This window comes from Malurus melanocephalus, unplaced genomic scaffold (assembly GCF_030028575.1).
Source record: "Malurus melanocephalus ecotype Western Australia unplaced genomic scaffold, MMel_1.1 scaffold_375, whole genome shotgun sequence".
NCBI classification, from domain to species: Eukaryota; Metazoa; Chordata; class Aves; order Passeriformes; family Maluridae; genus Malurus; species Malurus melanocephalus.
Genome location: NW_026623607.1, coordinates 612,470 through 628,143, shown reverse-complemented (window position 1 = coordinate 628,143; position 15,674 = coordinate 612,470). Strand labels below are relative to the sequence as shown.

At 37.7% G+C, this 15,674-nt stretch overlaps 1 long non-coding RNA gene across 2 annotated transcripts in view; it reads left to right on the top strand.

The window, feature by feature from the left end:
* LOC130580959 (uncharacterized) overlaps positions 1-8,984 on the top strand; it is a 28,406-nt gene extending 19,422 nt beyond the window's left edge. Inside the window, exon 5 of one of the 2 annotated variants that reach the window (XR_008966174.1) lies at positions 6,083-8,984. This is a non-coding gene — a long non-coding RNA (uncharacterized LOC130580959). Of the gene's footprint in view, positions 1-2,747; positions 3,266-6,082 lie in introns of those variants that run through there. The other variant, XR_008966175.1, reaches the window with a different exon arrangement.
* Positions 8,985-15,674: the final 6,690 nt, after the last annotated feature.

Sequence of the window (15,674 nt, the reverse complement as noted above, 5' to 3'; positions counted from 1 at the left end):
TTCTGCCATTCCCACACAGCGTAGCAGGGCCCCTTTTCCCCACTCCCGCAGCCTCCTATGGCTGTGCAGGTTCAACCCGGGGGCTCTTCCTCACCTCCTGCACCCACWCCCTCCTCCCAGAGTGCTGCTGCTGGTGCAGGTGCAATGTGGTCTCCTCCACTTTTTCACTTCTCTTCTACCTATAAATGTTATTTGTAGCTGGACCAGGCCAAATTACCACACTAATGATTTTGGACAGTGCCAACATTTTCACTGTGCTCTTATCTTGCTTTAAGAAATTAATCACTGAGAAAAAATGTAGAATATGTTAAGAAGCTTTTAGAGACTTGATATTTGAGGAGTTTCATTACCTCTTAGAGCAAAGGAGGTAGAAAAAGTGATGGAGGAGGAGGGAGCACAGCTTCTTCTTACTTTAAAGGTTTCTGTTTTATTCTATCGCTTGAAACAACCATACACAGTTGATCACATCATAAACCAAGATGGTAAAATTTTTCTTATGATTGCTCAGAAAGGCATTGAAAATACCTTCAGCATGACTTATATACTTATATACTTACATACTTAAGCCATACTTAGTGTAAAAAAATTTRAGCAATAATACTTACAATTAGTTAGGGGTATTCAATAATAATTCTAATAAACACAAAATRTGATGGGCAGGGAAAAATGAAATTTAATCACAAATTAATCTCTGGTGTTTAATCTCAACTTATTATTGACTCAAACTCCTAAACAATTAAATTCAGAAATCATTATAAACTCTACAATAATATKAAATGCATTTTTCATCCCCAAATTCAATATGACATTATTCTAATGTATGTAAGATTAATGTTCTTGTGGAACAGCTAATCCGGCAGATGTGGAGAAGGTGAAGCAAGTCAGGCTGACAGGAGAGGTCAGGAATCTCTGGTTTTATCCAGATGAGATACTGTGCACTGATGATGTTCTGCACAACATTCCACAATAAAACAGCATTTTAAATGCTATCAGCATTGGTTTCCTCTGCATTTTGTTTATGACTGTTCCACACTGGGCAGTGAAACAGSGTTGGTTTATGTTTGCTTATGATAAGTCTTTGGTGTATCTTGGTTTTTGACTTTTTTTCTGCTGTCCAGTAAGTTCATGAACTAGTCTGTTTAAAGACTCTCAGTGGAATGCTGACAAACTTGATTGTTTTCTCTGGGGAGATGTTTTCTAACATACAGTTTAACTATCAAGTTTTGCTCTGTAAATAACAATTTACTCTTGAAAAAAGGACATCGACTTTGCATTCCAACAAGCCRGTATGAAGAAGAAATTAATTATTTCATTCTCTGAAAGAATGATTTAGGACTGCAAAATGGTTTTGATATGTGTTTCTTTTGTTCTCATTATCTCTTTAAAATACATATTTTTCTGAGACATAATTTCTCCACTGGRTTAGAGAATCTCAAAAGGTCTGATAGCAGAAAATTAATCTGAATTTGTAGGTTTTTTCTTTGCTCCTGTTTTAAAACAAAGTTTTAATTTCTTTTGTATTAGAGTGGTTCAAAAGTTCCCTGAAATTAGAAAATTAGGTGAAGTTCAGAAATAAAACTTTCTATAAACTTTATAAAATATTTTGGTTTTCTATTTTTCATAAATAATTCTTTATTTGAATAGAAATAATTGAACAAGTGCTGAGTTTATAATTTGCCTCATTTTAGGAATTTCAAAAATACAAGTGAATTTTTATCTATTTCTTAATTAAGGCTAAGTCTGCAGTTTATTTTTGCCTTAGCTGAATAACTGCTGCCTCTGATAATGCAGCATTGCCAACCTAATCTTCACTGTTGTGACAGTTTCCAGACGAAGGACATCCACATTTATAAATCATCTTATATTAAGAAACAAAATTAACCATCTCTCATGGTTACTGAAGGTAGGATGGGGCATATTGTCATATTACATTTCACACTTCACTTTTGCGCTGAGACAAATTTCTAATTTTGAAGAAAATATTTACAAGAAACAAGTAATCAAGGGCTTTCTAAGTCATGGCAATTGCAAGGAAGCATAAATTAGCAAGAGAGTAATTCAAGACATGTCATGAAAACATGACTGATCACTAGTTAATGATTACTTTAAAAAAAGGATTAATTATTAATTATGATATGTGAAGAATGTAAAGCAGCATGCTCATATTGGTAGGAAGTGAGGAGTGGAGCAGAAGTTACAAAACACAAATTTTCACAGTGACTTTCTGACATGGTCTGTGATTCCTTTCTGTCTTTGGCATCATGCTASTGCCTTGGATTTTCTTTGTCCTCTTCGGTGAACACAACTTGTGACAGCAGTGTTACTTTCCAACTTTAGCCTTCCCAACAATGCTAAGACAATCTGGCTCCTTTTTGGAGGTGTCATTAAAGTTTGACCTCTTCAAAACTAGACACTATCTATAAAATTTGTAATTGTTGCTAAAAAGTATTTAGATTTTATAAYTTTAGTTCAGATAATCTAATAATCTTAGTTTTCTCATTCATTAAAATTAGAAATACTAGGTTTCCTTTAGCATGGTAACAGGAAAGATTTCAGCAGATCAAAGGAATCAGCTGTTGAACCATATGCAGTCAATTGGTTGGTCATCTTTTAGTCCTACACACCCAGTAAAACTTAAAGGATTTACCTCTTGCATAAGAGATGTTGTGTATCATTTCTGAGAGYGTATAAGTATTTGTTCTAAGCTAAYATTTCACCCACTGATTTAAGTGTTTTCTTTCTCTCAGCTGACATGGATATGCACCAAACAAATTGAGCCAGAATATTCTGCCAAAGTATTATTTACCTTGAATCATGCTGCTGAAAATTTTGCTTCAGAGCATCAGTACAGACCTGTGAATATCATGGTGYGTAATACCGTGACTCTCCAGCCTTTTGTTTTTGTGAGAAAACAGAATTGTTCACCAGCCCGGGTTATTGCCCATGACTCCTACAGTTTTATAGGGCAAAAGTGCAACACTTTGAGGGCAAGCAGCTGTCACTTCTAACAATCTGTTTGGTACCAGCTGTGAAAAATATCCTGACTTTCATTTTCCCCTGATAAACTTAGAGAAAAAAAGGTAATGCAGAACTAAAATTGTAGGGCACTTTTAGAACCATAGACACAGATGGAACTTTAAAAATTCTTCTATCTGAACAAATAATCTAAATATCATGACAAATAGATTGGGTGTAGAAGTCTTTATCATCTTCAACATCCATACTGGCAATAAATTCTGTCTTGCTTTGTAACTCTGGACTTCATTTTGAGCTGGAGCTCTGAAACAATGTTTAAAGGGTAGATATGGCACAACTRGAAAACATCTGTGAAAACAGAAATGAATTGACAGTCTAGTTGGTGCATKATGAGACATAGCCTAATGACTTGGTTTCATAGTAGAATTTTTCATGCATGGCCAGTTTTAGAAACCTTAGCTGACATTTCATTCTAGAAGGCTCAGTCGAAAGAGGTGTGATTACTTAAGGCAATTCAGTGCAAATAAAGGTTTCAAGTTTAAGCTCTGAGTWGTGAAAATGGGGGGTGTGGGAGGATAAAATAAATCTGTTAGAGGAAACTGTATTTGGCTGGGTAAGGGTGGACAAAGCAAGAAAGATTTTTTTCTTTTAGAATTTGCAAGATCAGCATTGCTAAAGAAAATACAGTATAAGATCCCTTAGATCTTCATTATTTTTGACTTACTTGCAAACAGATATAGACAATTTAGCCATGAAATTTGCTTTTTCATTGAAATTTGAGGAACTACCCTTTCCATCTATTATTTTTGACTGTACTTCTTCCCCTCCCCTTCCAAACAGCTATTTTTTTGCACTGATGTGTCAAAGAGCCAAGCAGAAAAGAACCCAATTCTGAATATTGTAAAAAAGCATTACTCTCATAAGCTGAAAATTAGCATTTGGATTTTAATCCTCCTCATATGGTTGGTGAGAGTGAGGAGAGTAAATAACTTTTTAATGCAGGTATTCCTCAAATCTGAGYAATGAGCCAGTCTATATCTGCTTGTCTACTCTCATTTTACCCAACTGGAGTGTGAGACGACTCAGAAGCAACACTGATTTCAGAATACTCATTTTTACACCTGATTTGTGCAGTATTCTTTTCTTGCCGTACAAACTCTGTGCTGAATTTCAAGCCRAAAATATTTTAGCCTTTTGCAGTGCACAGATTTGATTTCCCCATGCGTAAAGCYACAGGCTTTGTGTAAAGAAAGCATGCAGTGACTTTCAGGAATATCCTGCGTATCTTTCAAGTAATATGAATCCTCCTTAATSTCATCTAGAGTACTTCAAAAGTTGTGACCCTGAAAATTTCTTCCAAAGTCTTGATCATTATAGGTGAGTTTTCAGAGTCTGGATTTTTTACTCAGCGCCCTAGAAGCCTGATCTGGAGAACATTGTCCATGGCACAGTGTTGTTACTGATGCTGAGAATGGACAKTATTGTGCTGTGTTCCTGGATTTTTGTTGAGCTTCTGATTTTGTTTCTCTACAGTCAGTAAAATTTGTCCCTTTCTGGTAGTCATGGGGGGCAGGGGAGGCCAATATTGGGGTTTAAATCTGTGGTGGTTCTTGTGACTATTACTGAAGAGCTTTGTCCAGATTTTCAGATGGAGCAATCATGTCTGAACAAAAGGAAACCTAGTCCAGATCAGCAGTTAATATGCATGTTACAAAAATCATAAGATCTGGACTGAGCAGAGAAATTCCATATGATCCAGGTATGATTCTTCTCTCTTTTGTCTGTTAAGATTGCTGTCAAAGACATTTCTCCTGTTCTTACAATAGAATCATAGAATTGTTTAGGATGGAAAAGGCTTTTAAGACCATTCAGTCAAACTGTTAATATAGCACTGCTGTGCCCACCAGTAACCCAGGTCCTGAAATGCCACATCTASKCATCTTTTAAATACCTCCAGGGATGGTGATTCTACCACTTCTCTGGGAAGCCTGTTCCAACACTTGACACTGTTTTGGTGAAGAAWTTTTTGATAACAGCCTATCTAAACCTCCCCTGGTGCAACTTGAGTCCATTTCCTCTGGTCTTATTATGTGGTAGAAGAGACAGACTCCCCGTTTGCTGCAGCCTCCGGTCAGATAGTTGTTCAGAGAGGTAAGGTTTCCCCGAGACACCTTTTTTGCCAGACTGTTTAACCCAGTTCCCTCAGCCTCTCCTTGAGCCTGAGATTTGTGCTCCCAAACCTTACCATTTTCCTTCTGTGAACTCCAGCACCTCAGTGCCCTTCCTATAGTGAAGGGCCCAAAACTGAGCAGAATATTTGAGGTTCTGCCTYACCAGTGACAAGTACAGGGGGAGAATATTGATGAGATAGACTGAAGAAGTAAGAATTTAAACAGCCACAGTGAAAATACTTTGATAAGCAAGATAAGCAATGAAAAAGCATTATTCATGTCCCAGGGGAAAGTCAGCAAAAAAAATTTAAATGCTGTAGCATTTAGTTCTAGTAAAGGAGGAAATGCTTAAGTTGCCAATCAGAAATAAARAAGGAGGAGAAATGAGACATACCGTTCTTGTTTCTCTTTTAATGAGCTTTTATGGTTTATRTTTTATTATATATTTTATAGTTTATTTTTGAATTCAACTTATTAGGAATCAGCATATGGTTGAAATATGGTATGATTCACCACATATTGAAGAYTATTTTCCTGTTTTCAACAGTGACCTTTTAAGTTTATCATTTAGGGACAAACTATTTGTACTGGGGATGTTTGGAGGTTTTGGGGGGATGGAGTGGTGGGGCTCATTGTCTGGATGGCATGCCCACAGTATCTTCTCTTCCTTCTGTTATCTTTTGCTTTTTGCATGKTGGTGTCAGTGGTATGGTATTGCAGCACTGTATGAAGCAGAAAGCTCTCCAAGGGTACCCATGGTAACAAAAAGGGGTGTTCTTTCTGCCTGGTTTGGATCAGCATTTTCTACAGGAAATCCTGTTTATCTGCTGTATTCTGCAAAGCTTTTAAAGAGATGATGGAAAAATAAGAGCAGAACTTTGTCCCAATATGATAGCCATATTACAGCTCTTCTCCCTCCCTGAAATTTTTTTCAGGTCAGATGTAAAGCTACAAGGAATGACAAAGAATGACAGGAAGATTTTTCATTCTGACCTATGAGACACTCATGGCCTTTTGGAAGATCTAACCAGGTGAACACTGTGTTGTTATCTGGGACTGTGATCTTGCACCAAAAATCCCACAGAGGAACCATAAAATTTCCAAAAWAATGATGGTGCTTCTTTAGAAATGATGGATCACACCACTGAAATGGAGTGGGAAGGAGCAGATTAATAAATTCTCATTCGTGTTTACTTARGGTTTTTCCTGATCAGATTTTGAGCCATATTTTCTGACAGAGATATGTCAACTTCCTTTTTCTATGGCACTACTGACCTCATCCTGAGTGATGTATAGCAGCTCTACTTCTTACTTCTCCATGATTGAAACGTAAAACTTCACACTGAAAATCTGTGCCTTGTAATAGCTGTGTGGAATGCTTTACCAAACTGTCAGCAGGAAATGTAGATATTAACTCTGTAATTACCAAAGTAGTGCGATGCATTGACTATAATATGTATTTTAAGTGTGATCAGATTTTTTTCCTATTTTCTAAGTGGGGTTTCCTGAATTCCTTAGAAGGCCTAAAATAAATAGAAAAAAAAATGGGAACTGGGACAATTTCTCTCTTCAAACTAATTTCAATGCATTAAACACTCTTCACTATGAAAGGGACTATTATACAGCCCAAAGTTCAAACAACTGAGTTCTTTCATTCAAATGATGCTCTGTATCATGCTGAAATCATTACAGGGCTTGGTCACTGCAAGTCACATCCTTAATAGGTGGCAAAAATAACCACATTAAACAGGGATATTTTGTCTAGACTCATTTATCTCTTTCCAGACTTCCTAACTTCTTAAAAATCTTATTAAACACTAGATTTAATGTACTTAGCCTAATTGCTCTCTCCAAAACATTAAAGAATGTCTGTTACAGATAAAAGAGAACACATYAACTTTTCTCATATTTTTCCCCACTTTTTCTACTATGATTTTTTCTAGCTTCTTAATTGAAAGAAATCTCTTATTTTGAATTCTATTGCAATTTTTAACAAAATAATCKGAAATATATAATTTCATTTCTGGTGATTCACAACTCTGTCATCTCATTTTCAAAACTTTCTCACCATTTATATTTTAATATGAAAGCTTGTCATGTATTTGCTTGATTGTCTATCATGGCTTGAAGAATCCCTTATTCTTAATYTTGTATCTGAATTAGCTTTGATAGCTGATCTTGAATAACTAAACAATATAATTTTTTTTTTTTTTCAGTTAGTTGCTTGCAGTTGGGCATAGGGCAGCCTGGATATTGCGGTGTGCTTTTTTGGTAAAACGTATTTGTGCTAGTCTGCCTGGCAAGGAGTGAAGAAGGTCTGTGGCTCTGCTCTGGCTTGTTATGCAGGTGAGAGYTTTTCCAAGGTTCACCAACAGGCAGTTTGGGAGCCTGGAAATCTCCTGCTGCAGGGCCAGGAGTGAGAAAACCCTTGGTGGCCAGGGGTGAGCACTCCAGTAAGATATAATTTAGCAGRGGTAAGCCTAGTAGCTGGCAAATGCCTAATTAAGCTCAATGCCTGGAAGCTGCAGACAGGGAAATTAATGTTGGGATTATAGTGTCATAAGATCACAGGATAATTCAGACTGGAAAGGTGCTCAGGAGGTCACCTGTCCAACCTCCTACTGAAAGCAGAATCAACTCTGATCTCAGACCAGGTTGCTCAGGGTTTTATCCAGTCGAGTCTAAAACACCTGCATGGATGGAAAGCACAGATTCCTYAGGGAATTTGCTTCAATTTTGATCTCGTAGGGAAAAAGTTGCTCCTGTATCCAGTAAGAACCTTTAATGACAGAGACACATTTATATTGTGGATGGCTATTTGGATAGATATGTCACAGGAATTGGGGAATTCCACWTCTATTGTTATCTTCATGACTGGATAATTTTCTGGGAAACTTGTTTTATATCAAAGATAAGATTATATTTTCTGAATGTACACCTGTTCCTTGTGGCTTTAATCTAACAAATACATACCTAGTTGGAGGATTTGAATGAGGTACTTTTGACAATTAAGGAATAGCTRTTTCTTTAAAATAGTGATTTTTAATCTCAATTAAAATTACTAAAATTATAGTAAAGGAATTTACAGGCACTGTAAACCTGGTTTAAGTATTTGTTGCCTTTTCTAATCTTTCTATGACTTTTGAGCTTCAATACTTCTGAGACATTTCTACGGCATTTAATTGTCAAGTGACTTGGAAAAGAACAAGAATATTCTCAGAAACATTTGAATAACTTAGTCTGTACTTTTACARAGCCATTAGAAAACCTGTTGATTTAAAACAATAAAACAAAGAAGCAACAGACTGTTGTCTTTTACTTGATAGCAAGACACAACACATATGCTTCAAAATGCTTCAAAAATGCTTCAAAATCTTTATTTGCTGAGTGATGCAATTCACTGATACACTGATTATCAGACTAATGGTTCATGCTGGGAATAGGGTCACAGAGGTGTTTTTGAGGCTTTTCTGTAATTTTTCTTTGCTGTTGCTGTCATAATAACATGCAGTAGGTGACTGCATAYTCAGAGAAAGGGCCTATTCCTGGGACACACTGTTGTAATGATGCATTTAGGCTATTTTGTACTGCTTGCTACCCTCAGGSTTCTGAGAGGTTCCCTCTTGAATGAGAAATGTAGCAAGATCAAATTCAAAGCAGATGCTTCTAGTCCATTCTGTACCAACGCCCAAACCRGGAATGCAATGACACATCATGGACTGAACTCAGTTTCACACCACACGTTCAGTGGTGGTCAATTAAAGCATGTATACTTTGGATTATCCAAACTATAAATGGTTTATTTCTGATTACCTTCTTTAACTTTGGACTATACAACTTAATCAGCAGATGTATACATGCCAACATTGTTTATCTGAAGTTATTTATCTAATTCAGCTGGCATATACTTTCAAGACCTAGGGTATATTTTGGTCTGATTCTCCAAAAGTGATGGTAGCATCCTGCTCACATTTTTGGGTGCTAGAGAGTTACACTCTCATAGTTTGCCTGAAGTGCAGATGCTGCCTAATTGGAAAGTACAAAGACATTTGACTTCAGTRAAAATTTAGAAAAAGAAGGAGTCTTGTGTAATGCCTGCACACTTATAAAAAGGCTTTGTCTGGAGAAAATAAACAAAACCAAGCAGCTTGAATCTGAATCCTATCCAAGGATTGTCTTTGTAAAAGAACTGAATGAGTTCTAGCATGGAGATAAAAATCCAGATAAAAGGGAAAAAATTGCTCATGGTACAATGGAGAGATAAGGTTCCATTTAGCACATGYTTGTGTGGGCACCTACAACTTGGCAGCTGTGCAGGTTGTGTTTCCAACACTGGGAGTCTACACAGCCCTTCTCCCCATGGCCACGTTTCTTGCTCTGCTGCTTCCAAGATCCCAGTGATTCCTTCCTGCTTCTGTTGTCTGTCAGGAGTTGTGCAATGCCTGCCATATGGTGTGTCATGTATGACCACACAGATAAAAATGTGGTGGGGAGCAAAACTGGACAAAAYGGGGAGAACTTAGGTGTTTCTGAGCAAGGGCTTTACAATGAATAAGTATGAGACATGAAAATTACTGTTTGAACTAATTTCTTAGTCAGTGATATCTAAGGACCTTTGAAGAGGAACCCTCCTAAGTTTTTGATATGATTTCTCAGTTTCCATTTTTCCTTCTATGAAAATCACCATAATTATGATTTTATTCTGTTTAAAAAAAATACTTTTCCTGACATGGCTTGAATAACTAGGACCTATGGAAAAAACTTTTAGATCTTTTTGACCAGAAGTACAACATATCATTGGAGATGAAGTTTATATCCCTGTGATTCGTAACTGGAATAATGACATTTATTTTATGATGTTGATGTAAATTTCTAGAGTGATAAACTGACTACAAAGATTTTTTTAATATGTGAAAAGCTTTAGGTGGAGTGTAGTATTTTGGGACACATTCCATGCTATTTCAAAGTTTAAAAGAAACAAAAATAGAGGGAAAAAAACGAAATAGGCATTTGTGTTGCAATTCCATGTACTCCAGGAAATGTTAGGGGTTAGAACATGATATTTTCTTACTTCAGGAAAAGATGAAGAGAAAGACAAAAGACCTTGTATGAACTTTATGGGAAGATTTATTGTTATCAGCCAGATCTATCTGCAATGATTTCCTGCTGTTCTGTGAAGCCCAAATTTATCCCATGGATACCCTTTTCTAGCWGTGCTGTTATTTATGCGTGGTCTTATATATATAAACCATGAAGCCCAATGCCCTTTTCAGTCACAATAAAAGTTCTGTAGAGATGGAAAATGAGGGATATCACAGCAACATTTCTCCAGCCTTGAAATTGTTGATCTAACAGCGTACATCCTGTGGTATTTCATAGAAACTCTGCAAACTTGGCCTTCTGAAGGCTTTCCGTGCTATTGCTTTGGGTGAAGATCTATCATTTTCATATAAAGATATAAACTAAATATAAACTTCTCTATCAAACTCTTTAATAACATTAAATTGGTAGTTAGAGGCACCACAGTTTAATTTGTTTCTGCTTTGGAAATTCCAGATTTTAACCTGAGTGCTGTGGATTCAAGTTGTTTCTTCATATGAGAAAGCATTTGTGACAAATTATCTATCTTATCTAATCTTTTGTTGATTTGAGGTCTTTCAGCTTTGAAAAGTGATCTGATTAAATACAGTGGTGAKAATGATATAACATCCATCAAAACCCTTCTAAAATCGTTCAGATTTCTGCAAATGAAAGAAGAGGGTCACCTCATGAAGACCATTTTTCCAGTAATGGAAGATTTAGGTGACAAGTTACTGCTTATTCTGGTTCTGCTCACAGCTGTGGATGACAGCTCACTCTGTTGCTTTTTTTGCCCGAGACAGCAGCTGAGATAAGTGCTACACAGATCAGGGGCTCTGGCTTGGCAGACAAAAGACTGCTAAATTGAATATAGACTGCTCCTGTTTCAAGGACCTTTTCCCACMGAGATGAGAAACCACCTTCAGCCTCAGGAAGGTTGATCTGACCTCCTCACCCTCTATCCAGTCTGGAAAAGACCAAGCTGGGGCCTCAGAGGAGACTGTTATTTACACATTCTGACTTGGTGTCTGTAGAGGTGTACCTTCTTCTATTGCCTCTGGAAGGGGTTTCCTCTGGAATTAAAATTAAACTCAGAGAACACATACCCAGACTGGAGGAGAAAACAGACTGAGGAAAGGGATGATATAGGAAGTGCTCCAGGTGGAAGCTGTCATGACATGACCCAGGTACACCAGAGCATGGGAATCCCCTACAGTTTTCTATTTCTCTACCATCTAGTCATAATAGCACAGAACAGCCTTTTTTTTTTTTTTTTTTNTTTTTTTTATCTCAGAAAGTAAAGCAGTAGGAGGTCCTTTCCTTCTCAAGGTGTGTGACTACATCTCAGAAAGTAAAGCAGTAGGAGGTCCTTTCCTTCTCAAGGTGTGTGACTACACAGCAGGAAGGAGAACTGCCATACTCCAGCCTTGAAGTGCTGAGCTCATCAGAAGTTTGAAGCAGAAGACTATGAGTTTGTGACTTGTTAAYAAGGAAAATATTTGGAAAAGCTGCTGAATAACCTGAGATTTTTGTATTGGGTTGTAAGTCTTCCAACCTTCCAGGACTAGGGGTGTTCCTGAAGTTTCTGGAACTCAGGATATTCAGCATAGGATTCATGTTAGTCAACTCTGAATGTCTATGATGAAGATGACTGTGAGCTACTCATTCAGACTCCTTCTATAGTCATTAAAATGAAATAAATACTTCCAGGATGCTGTTCATCCAGTATTCAATGTAGCAGAGTTCAATTTAACAGAGTGTTCAATATAGCAGAGCTGATTCATCCACCAGAAGTGTCCTGTTTTCCCCAGTAAACATGAATTTAGAAACCTGACTTCAAGGTTTGATGTTAAGTGGTGTAATTTCCACTCATAAGTTACCATGCTCTCTTCAGCCTACCATGCCATGGGAGATGGAGATACTGCTCCCTTGATTACCWTATTTCTGTCACTTTCAAAGATATTAAGCACAGAATTGAGAAAATAGCAACTATTTATAATTAATTTTGAAGACATCCAGGAAGCCTTCAAGTTACAGGTTAAAAAATAGATAAAGAATATTATTAAAAGAGGGAAATACAACTAAAGTATCCATTCAGCTGAAGAAAAATTAGATGTAATGCAAAAAAGTAAACCAGCAGAGAAACAAAAATTAATAGAGAATGGATACTATCATTACTGGAATTCATTCATTGAAAGTGGTGTTTTTATTAATGAACTAAGTGGCTGTGTGACAAAAATCCTTCGGTTGTTAATTGAGAAATTAAGTAGGTACTGACCAGGGGCATCACTTGGCACAGTCCCTGTATCCTAGTTTCCAGAGGAGYCTCCAATTTGGTGTGCAACTTCCCATCTTTCCATCCCCGGTGAGCATTTGAACCTCTATATTCAGCTCTGGGTGCCTGGAATAGGGTACCTGGGCTTGGAGCAGGAACATTTCACACACCTAAATTGGGAGACTTCCAAATGTGTGCGTTTATAAAACAAAGAAGAAACAGTGAGAGAATTATGTTGGTTTGAACATTATGGAGAATCCCCCTTTTTATTTTGACATAGCTATCACAGTGTTATGCTGGCACATGGAAGTTCTGCTGAGAACCCAACCCAGAGGTCTACAGCTGACTAACCCAAGAACATTTTGGTCTGAACACAAAAACAAGATGGAGGAAAAGAAGACATGSCCATTTATCTGGTAGGGAACTGAGGCCAAGGAAAATCAGAGAACATCCCCAAAGCTTGGTGACCCGAATCACCAAGGATTGCTTCTCCTCTCAGCAGYTTACAGGACTATTTCAGTTGATGTTCCTTTCTCTTACTCAGATATCTACATCAGGATTATAATTTTAATAATTCTGAAGGAAATCCAGACAAAATTGGGCAAAGGTTTATCTCTTCTAATTGTATTTCTAATAAAAATAACTTTTCTGTGCTTTGACCACTCAGTTTGTTCTGAGAGAATACTCTGTTTTCATAAGTGCACCCATGAAATTTTAACTGGTACCTGGACCGAGCTAAGTTTCAGTGCTATTTTACTGCATCGAAGACTGCAGTTATATGGAATGAGCTTAATCAGATTAAATGAGCAAAGGAAGAATCTGTAGTGCCAGACCACCTCTCATGAACTTTTGTGTATTTGYGCAGCTAATCTCTTAATTGGATTTTTATGAGGAATGTTTGCATATTTATCCAGCTTAGCTGTTTTCTGCTATAGTCGTGGCTCCTGTTTTCTCTGAATGTCTAGAGTTCTATTGWACATTTTATGCAGTTCTGTATTTGGAAAACAGAGAGGCAAACAAACACTATGGAAAATAACAATATACAGAACATATCGTGTGACAAACTGCTACATTAGTACCCAGGTCGTTACTATCAGACAAAGCCGCTTCCGTGAATAGCTGCATTTTTCATTCTTCATTCATTGCACAAGGAAAGAATGACTGAAAATGCTACTATCAGGGCTGGATTCCCTCCAGCCAGAGAGGTCATTGTTTGTAAAACCTTACAGGCACAGCGCAGGGTGGCACTTGACCAAAGCAAGGCCCTTGCTGGAAATACAAGAGGATGTGGAAATTTCCATTGACCAAGACAGATTCACAATCCTACAGAGGCATACTTTGGTAGGGGACCATAAAAATAACACTGTGTTGGGTTGAGTARCATTCAACTAAAGGTTAATGTAATTATCAGGAAAAACCCTCTGCTAATTACAGACTGTCCTGTCTTTTAAAGCTGTTATAATCACATTGCTTTCAGAACCGCAGCTGAAGCTCGGTTAATGCAGTCTGCTATTTGTGTGTATGTGACAACTCGAGTCAGCTCCAGTGYTCTTTCAAAAATGCATTAAACAGTGATTTTACTGCCTCAGAGGTGATGAACAGGAGYCTGCCAGGGCCTAAGGTGCCTCTGTTACTGAAAAGAAAGGGACAGGAGCAAAACAGAGGGCTGAGAACAGGTACAAAGTGGAGACTGCAAAGATTACTACAACTGTTTCTGCTGGCTGGAGCAGAGGTGGACTGTGTTGTTGTTTTGCTAACCCAGCCATTGTCCCATGTGCCATTTCCTATGTGCCCCCAGTCCTCACAGCCTTCACCTTCCAGAGCTCAAGCTTTGGTAAAATAGGCAGTGGGAGCTGCCCACAGCAGCCTTCGGCACGTGGTGAATTCAACTCTTAAGGCACTTATTCTACACTATAGAGGACCTAGTTCACGATGAAAACATTTATTGTACAGTGCGAGATTTAGTCTCAATGAATTAAGACTTAAACACATGGGCTAAGCACAAAAAATACTTTACAAGCAAGTCCCGTGCCTTTTAAGCAGTTTTCTTACACACTCCAATTACTGCTATAGATCAAAAACCAAAATTATGTACCAAAAAACTTGTGTACATATCTATTGYATTTCCCTGGATCCTCCAGATGTGAACAAAAATAAAATAGAAATAAGTACTTCCAAAATGAATAATAATAACATAATCAACAATGATAATAAAGTATATTTTAATTTTGCTGYTATGAAAAGAGATATAGAGCAACTTCTGAACAATGGGGGTAGGATTCTTGCCTGAGACAAACAAAGCCTGCTCAAACCCTGTTCTGCAAACGGAGGTCTTGATTCAATGTCTGTTTGATGACAGCTAAAATTAAGAAAATCCTGTCCCTAAAAACAGCATTGTACAGAAGCCCAGACAGATGCTGAGACACATGGGCACTGGGGTTAGTGCAGGAGCTTGTAATTGGAATAAAAATTGGGGATTAACTGCTTTTCTGTCAAGTGGCATCAGGCAGGAGCCCAAAAGGGATTTGTTCGTAGCTACRGCCGAGAGAGCTCAGGAAGTGTTTGGGTCTGCTGGTCATGGAAAAAGCAGGCTGGAAGCTATGACAAAAGGAGATCTTTCTGGGTTTTGACTCTCTGGTGCACAGGAAGGCAAAATTGTCCATAGTTTGCAGATCCTCATTGGTGTACAAGGAAATAATTGATTCCATAATAACTGATTTATATAAAACAAATGCAAGGACTACATATGTTCCGAGCGAGTCAAGAGACTTGCATCTCCCCCAGCACAMACTTCTGTTTGGTCCTTGAATCATTTTGTGGTCGGCTTGAGTGAGCAAATTCTCTCTTGYCATTTTTCCATACATTTCAGTAGGATTACAGAGCATTTTTCATTTCCAGTGCTTATTCTGTAATATAAGAGATTTTCTGAGCTGGAAAACCAACAGTTAGCAACTACATACTTAGGTGACTTCATTTTAGCACTGAGAAAATAACTCTGCACTGGGGAGCTCTTGGAGACTTTTTGGTGCCCTTCCCCTCTCTTTAATGTACTTTTCTAAATTTGCTTTGCCCCTGCAGGTCTCTGTAGGGTAGCAACCAGAGCAGCAGCAGCAATCTCAATGGCAGAAACCTGCAAAACCTGTCATGCTTGTTCCCATCTCTGTTCCTGATCC